The following is a 13,093-nucleotide window of genomic DNA, read 5'->3' on the forward strand; positions in this document are numbered from 1 at the left end:
CTTATCACACATTTGGATTGATTGAGACAGTGATAACTAGTTTAACGATGGATCAGGAGCCACGACGTTCATGGAGCAGGCAAATGGGTCTTCCAATGTTGGTATTGAAATCAAGAACTGAAAACCCAAAGTCAAGCAGTTTCTCCTGTTGGGTCTTTTTATACGCGTCGTGATTGATCACTTCAGACCCAATCTTGGGATCTACTTTTCCAAATTAAGGAAAAGAAAAGGAGCAAGCAGTCAGGAGCATTGTCAATTTCTTTTTTATTTAGGTTTTTTTGGTTCCGTAGATATCATCTACTACTATTGCAGGCAGCACGTGTCAGAATTTATGCTTTTAATTTGCTTCTGCCCAGTCCCCCTGAGACTATTCCAAACTATTTGGGTAAATGAAAAATAGCAAGCTCTGGATTTGATTTCTCAGAGGTCCCAAGTACCTTACATCTGCCAAACAAACTTGCAAAGACTCTTGTGCAAATTAAGGCAGTGTAATGCAGAGAGAAGTATAGGGATTTTTTAAAAAATTAAAATCCTGATGTTATTATCAGCTCAGCAGGAAAGTAATAATTATTTTCATTAAGTAGTGTGCAACTATGTCTTCCTCCCTGTGGTTCTAATCAGAACTCCTTTGTTTTCAGTGCTCCTTATAAGGAGCCACATCTGCATTTTATACAGGGGAAAAGTCTCTTTTATTTTCCAATGCAAAATGAAGGTATACGAGACCCAATCCGATTTATAATCAGGATGAAGGGGTGAGCATCCCAATCCAAATGGATATTCCCATGCTTTCATTAGGATAAAAACCACCGAAGTAGTTGCAATGGTATAAGAAATATTGTGTTGGCAATAGGACATCTCCTTTGATCATAGGTAAAGTATCCTATCAAAGATGTCTGGAGTTATGATAATACAGATAGTCCTTGACTCAACCATTCATTTAGCTCAAAGTTAAAGCCATTTCATTTAGGTTTCACAAATACCATATCCTTAGAGCCATAAAATTCAGGTTGCGCAGGTGTTATCTATGAGTACTGGAGAGATCATGTGCCAATCCATACTTTGACAAAAAAGCAGGACTAGGATAACTTTTAGAGCAGGGGTGTCAAACTCAAGGCCCCGCAGGCCTCAAGGCCTGATCCAGCCTGCAGGATGCTTAAATCTGAACTGCAGGGCCACCCTGGAAACAGTGAAAGACCAGCCTGCAGTGCCTCTGCCAGCGAAAACGGACTCCCAATCTCCATTTTCAGCTGGGATGGCCTCTTGCAACCCTCTGCCAGTGAAAATGGAGCTCTGGAGGGCTGCATGCAGCCTTCTCAAGCTCCGTTTTTGCTGGCAGAAGGTTGTAGGAGGCTGTCCCAGTTGAAAATGGAGATTGGGAGTCCGTTTTCGCTGGCAGAGGCACTCGGGCAACGACAGGCGCCCTTGACACGAGTGATGTCAAGTTGCCCCCCCCAGCCACACCCCTTACCCCGCCCCGCCCCTGAGGTCAAACACAACCCTGATGTGGCCCTCAATGAAATCGAGTTTGATACCCCTGCTTTAGAGAGTGGGTAATTCAATACCAGAACACAGGCTCTTCCAAGTTTCCCAGTTAAAGGATCTCAGGCAGCACAACGCAACAAAGATCTTTGCCAGGACATTTTAAAGATCTGATTCCAAGACCCTAGAATCCTACTAGTGGAGTAGATAATACTGAGTTTGATTAATCAGTTGCTCCTTTCAATAATAGTTTATAATAATAATAGGAACATTCAGGAAACCGTTGTACTTTATTCTTCGATTTTCTCCTATTTGGTTTGGAAAACCTGTCAGGCTAGCGATGACTCAGTTATGTGTTCATTGTTCAGTAATTTTGAAAGACACTCCCACCAGTCCTGAACTTCTAACGCCAGCTCATGTGCTGTTCACCCTGCCTCACTCCCTCATACTCCTTACAACACTGAGACTGGAGCATAGCTAGGGAGACAATGAAGTTGGGGAAGAAGGAGAGTCACTGAACTGGCCCTGTTGTGGACCATCATTTCAGGTGTCTAGAATGCCTCGAGAACGACCAAGCCCTCTCTATTCTGCTCATCAGGGGAAATGCATTAGTTTCAGCAGAATCAGGGCAGGAAGAGGGAGGAAAGGTGACATTTAACGCTTCCTGCCCGCCCAAACTACTCAGCTGTTCAAAAAAGTATAGCTAGGCATTACCTGAGGTCTTTGTGATTTGTGTGTGCTTCCTTATAGTAACTTCAATTTAAAAAAAAAACCCTCTCGTCAGTTTCAGGTGCTCCCTTCTGTGCAAATCACGAGTATGCCTAAGTTAGCATATCTGCAAAAATATCTGCATGTGTTTGTTCACATCCCACCTTTATTTTTAGAAATAACTCAAGGTGGAGAACATATTCGACACACATTCCTCCTCCTCCTCTTTTCTCCACAACAACCCAACTGTGCGGTGCGTTTGGCTGACAGAGAGTGACTGGCCCAAGGTCACCCAGCCGGCTTTCATGGCTAAGGCAGGACTAGAACTCAACAGGCTCCCGCTTTCTAGCTTGGTGCCTTAACCACTAGCCCAAACTTGCTCCCAATGTTTGCAGGTGTCCTTGAATGAGAAGGAGGAGCTACCATATTCGGGCTACCAAAATCCTAACAATAATTAGATGGACAGCAAAGAGATATACTAGATTTACAGCCTATGTAACTGGGGAGGAGAGGGGAAATAGAGAGAGACTACTTGCCTAGTGTGTGTTAAAAGAAGGGTATTTGCCAACATAATATGAGTGCGCAACTAAATTGCCAGCTTTTGCCCTGGCTCCATTTATAATTGGTCCTCCTCCCTAAATTATAATTTTCTATGCAACCTTGTTGACTTTCTAGAAGTTGGTCAAAATGGAGCTCTTCTGGAGGGCTTCTTGAAATTGTCAGGATAACACCATACATTTTTTTTTATTGTTATTTTTCTACTCTTCTGATTTAAAAAAAACTATATATCTTTACTTATGTTACTTTGCTTAACTTATTTTGCTGCTGCTATTTTTATTTTGTAAAATACCAAGGGTCACAAGATTGCTGTGGTAAAAAAACTGAACCAATAACCATTTCTATATTATTAATACAAATGTTTATATCCACTTTTCCACAACTGGCATCAAGACAGTCTACAGAAATCAGGGGGGAAAAAATCTCATAGGAACAAAAGTCCACCAAACTCAATGTAAACTTAACAGCCATTACAATATTGATAATATAATGGGGGATATTCACCATCCAAATGTTTAAATCTGGACCATCCCTAAAGGCAGTTTAATGAGACATAGGTCTACCCTGTAAAACATTAAAGTAAACAAAAGATAGCCTTAAATTCCTCTCTTCCTCACCCCTACATATGACAGATGTATTTACGCATTTACTCAAGCATGGACAACTTACGGAAACAAGACACAGTATGTTCTACCTAGACCACAATTTTCCCCAAATTCTCTCTTTGCAGGGCTGTGGCCCTTTGATTATGGTTAATATAAACTATTTAGTAACAGAAAACACATGAAAACTAGTACTATAAGGGCTAAAAAGAGCCACGGTGGCTCAGTAGTTGGAGTGCAGTACTGCAAGCTATTTCTGCTGATCACTGGCTGCCAGCAGTTTGGCAGATCGAATCTCAGCAGGCTCAAGGTTGACTCAGCCTTCCATCTTTCCCAGGGTGGGTAAAATGAGGACCTAGATTGTTGGGGGGCAATAGGCTGACTTTGTAAACTGTTTAGAGAAGGCTGTAAAGCCCTGTGAACAGTATGTAAGTGTAAGTGCTATTGCTGTTGCTAAAGAAAGGTTTAAAAAATCCCCCTAACTTTTTTGATACAGCCCCATCTACATAGGAGATACAATTATTGTACCCATTTTACACCATCGACCTGTCCCCAAATTAAACCTGCAACCCATGGCCATGAAAAAAAATGGCCTGCCTCCACATTAGCCACATGTAACTTAATGAATCGATGTACATGTGCCTGATTAAATCTTCGATTTCAATTAATCTGTGCTTAATTTTGCAACGTTGGTCGATTCAGCTGGACAATGATGGTCAAATCTTATCCCCGTATGAGTTGATACCTTTCCTTAAATAAGTGTTTGTTAGGGTAAACTGAACCCATTCATTTTATTCATTTTCCCGGAAAAGGCACTTCCCTTTATGTCACACCCTTGAAATAATGCTCGACACACCAAAGTAATTGAGAACTTTGCCCAGTGGCACTGCTTGCATGGGCAGGTTGTTGCTTGCGATGGGTTGACAACCCTTGCACTGAAAGCAACACAGGAGAGTCAGTGTGTCAGTATATAGGAATTTCTTCTGCTGTGATTCACAACCGTATATATAACACCTAGGCTACCAGTCTTCAGATATTAAGCTGTACCGGCTGCTGCTAAAGCTATTTGAGATATATAGACAATGTTGTTAAGAAGGCTATAAATGAGGTCACAGCCATTTTCAGCAGAGGCAAAGCTGAACGATGTGCATCCCATATCCCATTGCTACATAGCAATTTTTAATCCAAGAGAACATATTTTAATATGGACAGTACTATTACATTTCAAAACGATTTAATTAAAGAAAATGTAATTTTTATCTTGGCCCTCCTATCTTTATCCCGACCTAACAACTTTTTAAGTGCAGCCTCTAGCACAAATAATGTATGTTCGTGGTAGTCTTCAGCCAAGGATTAGTTGCATGTCCCTGATGTATGGCTGTGCAGGCTTTTAACATATCTTCTTACCTAAATAACCCTCCCAGAATTCTCACAACCCAAGGGTTAGCAACTATGCCCCTTTACGGCCTGTGGACTTCAGCTCCCAGAATTCCTTAGCTTGGTGGCTCAGGAATTCTGGGAGTTGAAGTCCACAGGTCATAAAGGGGCATAGTTGCCATCCCGGCTCACATCTCAGTTCTAAATAGGCACATCTATTCTTGTGAGAGGGAGCTGAGAGCCACGACAGCAAAATTGATTGTACCATTTTAGACACTACCTGGGGATATCCGTTCTTTCAATACAACGTTAATTCTTTTTATTTAACTCTTCCCCCTTTCTCTTATATTAACAGGTGTCTTCTTGCTCAAGGTAGCTGAATACAAATGAGCCTTCTTACCTTTTAAGATCTAAATACAAAAGGTACATTTACCAAAAGCCAAGAAAAATAAGGAAGTACAAATATGTGCCTGATGAAACTTTGCCCTTGGAAGAAACTTTTGAGATTAAATTTACCATTTTCATTCTTAACCATTACTAAAACTTTTGTCTTATTCCTGTCCTCCTGAAAAAACCTTAGCAGAGTAGGATATAAGAACAGATGCTACCACCCATGGAATCACTTGTGTATAAGCAATTGTGTATAATTGTGCCATGGTGGCACATGGTTAGAATGCAGTATTGCAGGCTGACTCTGCCCATAGCCAGGAGTTCGATCCTGATCCACTCAAGATTGACTCAGCCTTCCAAGGTCGTTAAAATGAGGACCAGATTGTTGGAAGCAATATGCTGACTCTGTAAACCGCTGAGAGAGTGCTATAAACATTGAGGAGTGGTATATAAGTCCAAGAGCTATTGCTATAACTACATTTTCCTGCTAAACGTAGTTATAGCAGTAACCGTTGACCTGAAATAAACTGTCGGCCTTTTAATCACTCACTACTGGTCCAGGAATGAGAATGCATTAGAAAGTTTCCATATTTGTAAGAAATATACAGAACACGAAAACAGGTACCCCAAAAGTTATTCCTGCCTGATTTTCAAACAGTAATCCTTACATACCCCACAGTTCCATCCTAATTCCAGGTAAGATGTTCTATCTTTCTGCTAAATTCTACATTATGTTTCTCTGCCTGCCTGTGTCCCACCCATCTTTTTATCCAAAAAGATTTAGATAAAATATATCAGTACTCAAGGAACATCAAAGCCTTTTTTTGATCTAAATAGGAATCAGGGATTTAACAAATGAGACTGGAGGGGTGAAATCTTTTAAGATCCCGAGTTAAACTGGAAAATTGTCACAAAAACTATACCTGGCAAGCAGACATCCAACTGTGCAGATCTAGCCACAGTGGTTTCCACTTGCATGATAACCTTTTCCTAAAACAGAGTATATATTGGAATAATAACTAAGTAACATTCATGGTCCCCTTTCCTTCCCAAGTGTTGTATCCAAATCTGTTTGTTTGCTAAGGTGCTTGGACATAGCAGGGAGAAAATGTTCAAAACGCTAACAGGGAGAGCTGAAACGCCAAATAAATAGTAGCAATGGGAGTCTCTGAAGCACAGATGGAATTTGATCTGCTCCAGAAACTGACAAAGTCTTTTTAACTTCAAGAACAGCAACAGAGCTGCTTTAGAGAAACAGATCCACTCTAGAGATTAACGACGTCAAAGAAATAATGAAGACTCTGAAGATCAGAAAGTTCTCCAGAAGCCTTTGAACTGCTTTCAAAAATAACCTGCCAGAAATAACCTGAAAGTCAAAGCCCACAGAGCATGGGGTTTCTGGTATAATATGCAAACCAATTTTAAAACAATCCTCCCCAACTCCGAGATAAGGCGTTGTGGAAAGGTATGACATATAGGAAATCTTTCATGAGCCCACGTGCTCATGTGTCATGTGCTGGATTCATCTTGTGGCGAGATACTCACTACCCTTGTTAGAAATACCTAATGAACGACCCATTCTCTCTAAACAGTCCCCATACAATCATTTCATTAACACAAGTTGGGCTTCCATTCATATTAAATAAACTATACGTTGTGCTACTGAATTTAAGGGAATCTAAGATGAGTTCCTTGTTCATCTTGGCATCAAGCCTTATCTAAACAAGTATAAGGAAATCGAAGCAAACTGGCTGTTTTGCTTCTTTCAAGAGGACAGGGATAAGTTTGACTAGTTCACTGGGTACTGAATTTTTATTCATTCCTCCTTTTTGAGTCACAGTAATTACCAAGACTTTCTCCTTGGATATTTGAATTTTTTCAAAGCAATAGCTAACTTGCAATCCAAAGAAAAGCAAGAGACAAATTAACCTATTGTAGTTAGACTTTGGCCCTTTCCTTCTTTAATAATGTGATGTGCTTTGTTTTATAGTCTTTGAAGCTATAACATGAACCAGTAACAGAGAATCTAAAGTTAACTCATTCTGAAGATAGATCTCTGCATATCTGAAACACACTTTAGTTTACTACCTCCAACCTTGTAGGACTGAGCCCTCCCACTGCAGTCAAGTTACAGAATAAAACCCAAAGACAGAAAGAGATGGATAGCATTCCTGTTAAAAATAGCTTGAATTTCAGATATCTATAGATTCTTGGCCTCATCTGCAGAATTTCTGCAGCATGCATGTTAGAAGGCTTTCTGATATTTGCTTATCAGGCAGTTGATATTTTAGGGATAGGAAGATGCAAATGTTAGATGAAGCAGTACATTTTTAAAGAGAGAAATGTAGCCTTGATGATGTTTATTTAAACCATTGACAAACTTTTGAAGTGAAGTCTACTCCAGTTAGTTTACATAACAGAAAGCTTAAAACAATAGTAGAAGGCATATGTAACCTTGCATTTTAATACGAAAACAACACTATCAGCCATTCTTAAATCTAGGTTGTCAATATAGCCCAGCAATATGATTCAATACTTCTTATGCAGTGGATCTTTGGGCCATTTGCACTATACACAGTCAGGCTCCGAAAAGACCAATCCTTTGGTCCTTGAAAATATGTTTAATTTAGTAACAATCCTACAGCAGTCTCAGGATTACACTGTGATGGAACATATAGGGCTACCAAGAATGACAGTAAAATAATTATTCAGGAAATCTGATGCCTTTTAATGACATCTGAAAAAATGCTACCAAACTTCTGCTTTTTGGCTACCATATACCAGTACATACCTCAGAAAACAAGTATACATACATATATATACCAGTACATGTATATACAGTACATGGTACTGGTATATGCCTTTCCTCCTATGATGTCAAGAATAAATGTGTGTAAGAAAAAATATGTAAGAGAAAAAGAGAAATGTCATCCAGAGAACATAACACTGTGCAAAAGGCAATATACATTTAATTTTGATCTAATCCGATACAAGTTAGATTGTATAGTCCAAAGAAATAAAAGAATTAAGATCTGAATCTGGGTTTGAAAAAAGTTAAATGAAAAATACATACACTTATAGGTGTTTACTACCGTAATTATAGAAAGCATTCAGCTAAAATTAAACTTCAGAACTATCTTACAATTGAACTCTTAACTGTTTAAACTTGACATTGTTCCATTAAACATTGTTCCAATGCCTCATCTGAGGTCAAACTGAGTTGAGCAAAACAAAACACAAACTAGTTAACTTATGTTTGAAGAAAAAATACTATCCAAGGCTGGCAAGTATATGAATGAATTATCATGTTCACCTTCCGGACCCCTTGGGATGGCCGCTGCTTTTATTCATGTACAGTACTTTATTTATTAAATATTTATATCCTTGTCTTATTTGCTGTTCCCTTATCCATCTTTTTCCTTCTGGCTTTGCCCATTTTCCTTTGGCTCAACTGGTTTCTTAAGTTCAGGTCTTTGCATACTACCCACAATGGAGCATCTACAATCCAAAACAGGTTACTTAACTTTCTTTAAAGCATGATTTAAAGAACAAAGGACCCCAATCTTTTGAGTCAATGAGCAGACCTGGAATTTTAAGAGCATGTTCAAGTATATTGCCAGAAAATGTTCTATGATGGTCATTCAAGCCATGACAAAAGAAAAACAGTGATTGGCTCCAATCACTGGCTATTTTATTTTGTCAGTGTGCCTCTGGGACCCACAGATCACTGAAAAATGAAGTTATTTTATGGTTGATATTTTGCTCTGCAACATGTTGGCTTTCCATTTTTATTTTTAATTAAAAGAATCACCCACGAACATGTTATGGGCTCATTATTACTATAAGCAACATATTAGGGAACCAGAATATGACAGCCATGTACCGAAATCTCCAGTCCCCATGATGATACATATTTGTAATCTTTTACATATCACTAAATATAAAACAAAAGATACCGAAGAAGAGATGCCAGGAAATTATAGTTATATAGCTATGTGGCCTGTTCAAATACTGACTAAAACTAGCCCTACAATTTGCTTTTATTTTGTAGATTTTCACTTTAAGGGATGTTTTCATTTACAATGAAATAAATTAATCTTATCTGTCTCTGCACTCTAGTGAATGTTCAAAATTAACATTTCCACCACAAAAATTCTCCTCCACATGGTGGTGCTCCTCTCAGCAGCTACAATGTTCAAAGTGCATAAAATGAATGGGGAAAAAAAACACACAGTAAACAAACAAGCAAACCACAGAGGTGAAACAGGCACCAAATACAGTCCCATATACTTCATGTGGAACAACCAGGGTATGGCAAGGGGGAACTTCTGTTGTGAACTAGGCACATTTACTTAAAAATAATACCTCCAGTGTACAACAGCCTAAGACTGCAATCCTAGCAGTAACAATGGAACAGAAAGAGGAAGTCATTGCTCGTTAAGGTACACTGGTTTCCAAAGCCCTACTGGTGACATCCTCCTGCAGCAATGTTGTGTACTTTAATCAGCAGCATGGAATAAAATATTCTCTGGTTTTCCAGTTCTTCAGGGAAGCTTCCATCTGAGGCTTGGAACCTTCAGGTGACAAATAAAATGAAAATAAAGCAGCAGGTTAAATGCCACTGTTCTTTTTACACTTGACATATTTTCATATACACAGGCATCAATACACCTTCAACACTACACTGAATGCAGTGGGGCTTATTGCTAATTAAGTAAGATTTAGAACTGGAATCTAACCTTCTCTCACACTATTTAGGCCATATGTATAAACACCCTTTGTTTGGAATTACTTATGAAAAGAATTAATTTACTTCTGGATATTTACTTTTCGAATATGCACTGCAGATCCTTTTAGAGCAAATCTTATTAAAATGCCATGCATAAGAACACACCTTAACATGCTAATTGAAATGGTTCTTTGTAAATAAGCCCAGAACTGTGCAGAGTAACCTTTCCTTCTTTTAAATCTCAGCTGCAGCTTAACCATCTATGGAAGAGATTGCCTTTTATCAGTTGAGGGTGGCAGGAGCCTAGTTGATCTGTAACTGGATGTGACCAGTCATGAGACCAGCTTAAAAATAATGTTATTTGCTAACATGGACTATCTAGGGTTCTTTCGTTTGCTCAAGATTTGGAAACAATTGTCACAGGATTTTCACTGGAAAAACCAGTGAACTCTTAGTTGTGATTCAGTATCCAACTGAGTGATCAGTTCATACATCCTGCTCCACCAGCCTGATTTGGTTTTAACAATTTTACCATGAATGGGTTAGAGGTTACATCACATATAGTGACTCCATTACATGGATGTCACAATAATGTAACCTGTGTCAGTTGCGACCTGATTTATGCAGTAATATGACACATGTATAATGTCACTCTGATGTAGTCATAGTTTCTAACAGCGTTTATTGAATAGTACATTATATAAACCTAACCATAGCAAGTGTTTGTGAACCATGCATAGTAGCTTCATCAACACAATTCAGTTAAAATAAGTTACAGCATGACACAATATATAAATCCAGCTTTTATATACAGTAGATAAATGGAATTATGTGTCAAGTGCCTTTCCTTGCAGCATAATCAAAGTCCAATAAATTGTTTAGCCTATGAAACTTTTTTCCTACTGAGAACTTCTTTCTGGAAGAGAAAGCATAACTACATATTTTATACAAAGTTTCCAAGCAAAATAGCTGTTTATATTACTAACTCTAAGGACAATATGAAATTTATGTGATAATCTGGCCACAAGACATCTTCTATGGGAAAATGTAGGATCAAGTCTATGGATGGAAATTCTGGCTTTGGCTCAATTCTAGCTCATACTGTATGAGGCATAGTCCTAGCATGGTATTTCTACCATCCCCTATGAACTTTCTCAAATTTGCTTGATTTGAATAATAGAAGCTAACGTTCACATTAAAGTTATAGATAGTCCTTGATTTATGACCTCAACTGAGCCCAAAATTTCCAATGTTGAACAAGACAGGTGTTAAGTGAATCATTGCAGTTAAGTTAGTAACACGGTTGTTAGTTAAGTGACTCTCCTTTCCCCACTGAATTGCCAGAAGGTTGCAAAAGGTAATCACATGACCCCAGGATACTGCAAACTGTCATATACATGCCAGTTGCTAGGCAGCCACATTTTGATCATGTGATCACATGCAGTGCCATGTGATCAAAATTTGACATGCCTGGCAACTGACTCATATTTATGATGGTTGCGGTGTCCCAGGGTCATGTAATCCCCTTTTGTGATCTTTGGGCACAATTGTGGTCCAGGACAACCTGCACTGTACTCCCGAGGAACTCCTAGGACATTTTTGGTAATAGTTTCCCTCACTATTTTATAAGTATCTGTAAGTTGAGAAAATTATAGTCCTGAAACCAAATTGAGAAAGGATCTAAGAAACTAGAATTTAGGTAACTAAACTGAACTGAACTAAACTGATTGCGAGCTGAAGACAGAAGAGTGGCATGAGGCCCATTAGCAGTTACTGTCTCCTAGTTCTCCTTCCTTGTATGAACAGCTAGATCTGAATGAGACCTGTCTGCATTTGTCACCATGTGACTGGGATCCCAATGCAGGCAGGGCTTCCTGGAATTCAAGAGAATTCACTCAGTACAGCAAATTGGGAGGACATTGGCCTGCATGGCACTTTCCCATCATCCACCTGCACCTTCACTGTTTAGGGCTGCAGGCTATGTGTGTGTGTCTGAATTAGTATTAGTTTCTAAATTGAATCAAGGACTAAGGCATTGGGGGGGGGGAGGGAAGGTGCAAACAATGGGAGAAAATTTATTTGCTGGAAGCAAACTACTGTAGGTAACCTAGCATATTCCAGATATTTTTGGACTACCCCCCCCCTCAACCTTTGCTATAGGCCATGAAGGGGTTGGAAGTCCAAAACATCTGGAAAGCATCAGGTTGCCTGTTCCTGATATAGCAGTACAATATTTTGAAAGGAGGTGGATTAAGGAGGGTTATGCGTGCTATGAAATTAAGATATGCACCCTGCACAGAAGGGGAAGTTTCAGAACAAAACAGAAAAATGATGAGACTCTTTTCCTACCAGAAGAATTCTGTGTAATGGTAAAACATGCCAATCCATGGGACTATATAAGGCAACCCAAAACAAGAAAGAAGAAGAAATGCAATTCCTACGGTTTTGTACAACTCTGCTTGTTTCACAGCAACGACCAGGTGCCGCTGACACTACTGTGAAAACTACCTTCACAATCAATAACCTGCAGCTGGGGCTGCCAAGATCCATAAGACAAGGCTCCAATACTTCCGTGCAGAAAAAAATAAAGACATTTGAACAGGTGTAGCTTATTGTGCAAACAACATCTGCTGAAATTCTCAACCCTGAAAACGTAAGGTGCCCTGACTTTTTATGTCTAGGCGCCTAAACTCATGGAAAAAGACATCTCTCGACAGATCGTGATGTCACTGCAAACCATCTGCCATAAACCAGACTCTGCCCCGGTGTCAAAAGCACCACTGCAAGCACCAGCACTAACCACGCTAGCAATAAGGCACACGCCATAAAAAGAAAAGAAATTCACATACTTTCTATTAACAAGAAATTTACGCATTTATTACTGGTTCCCAGATAGGGAATAAAGCTATTTTACATAAGGAAAGCGTCGTTGATTATTTTTTTTAAAGGCTAATTATTTCCTTTGAAGCTACGTGCAAGTAAGGCAGAATTATCCTTAACCAGTCTTCTTCCTAAAAGTCGTAACGTTTTCGGCACACACGTTGGAAGTTTTGTTTTTTTAAAAAAAACACAAGAATCCTCGCGATCCTTCTCGTCGGAGCTGCCACTCTGCGGAGCCAGACCTTTCGATCTTTTTAGCATCCAGGCAATCAAAACACGTTGTCTAAATAAATAAGTAAATAAAATCAAAGGGCGCTTTCCTTCAATCCGTTGCCTTTGCAGGCGAAACAGGCACCTAGCGATGTAACCC

At 39.2% G+C, this 13,093-nt stretch overlaps 1 long non-coding RNA gene across 2 annotated transcripts in view; it reads right to left on the reverse strand.

The window, feature by feature from the left end:
* Positions 1–13,093, reverse strand: part of LOC131194657 (uncharacterized) — a 79,240-nt gene that overhangs the window by 34,272 nt on the left and 31,875 nt on the right. The window lies entirely within an intron of this gene.

The sequence above is a fragment of the Ahaetulla prasina genome, chromosome 3 (genome assembly GCF_028640845.1).
Source record: "Ahaetulla prasina isolate Xishuangbanna chromosome 3, ASM2864084v1, whole genome shotgun sequence".
Taxonomy (NCBI): Eukaryota; Metazoa; Chordata; class Lepidosauria; order Squamata; family Colubridae; genus Ahaetulla; species Ahaetulla prasina.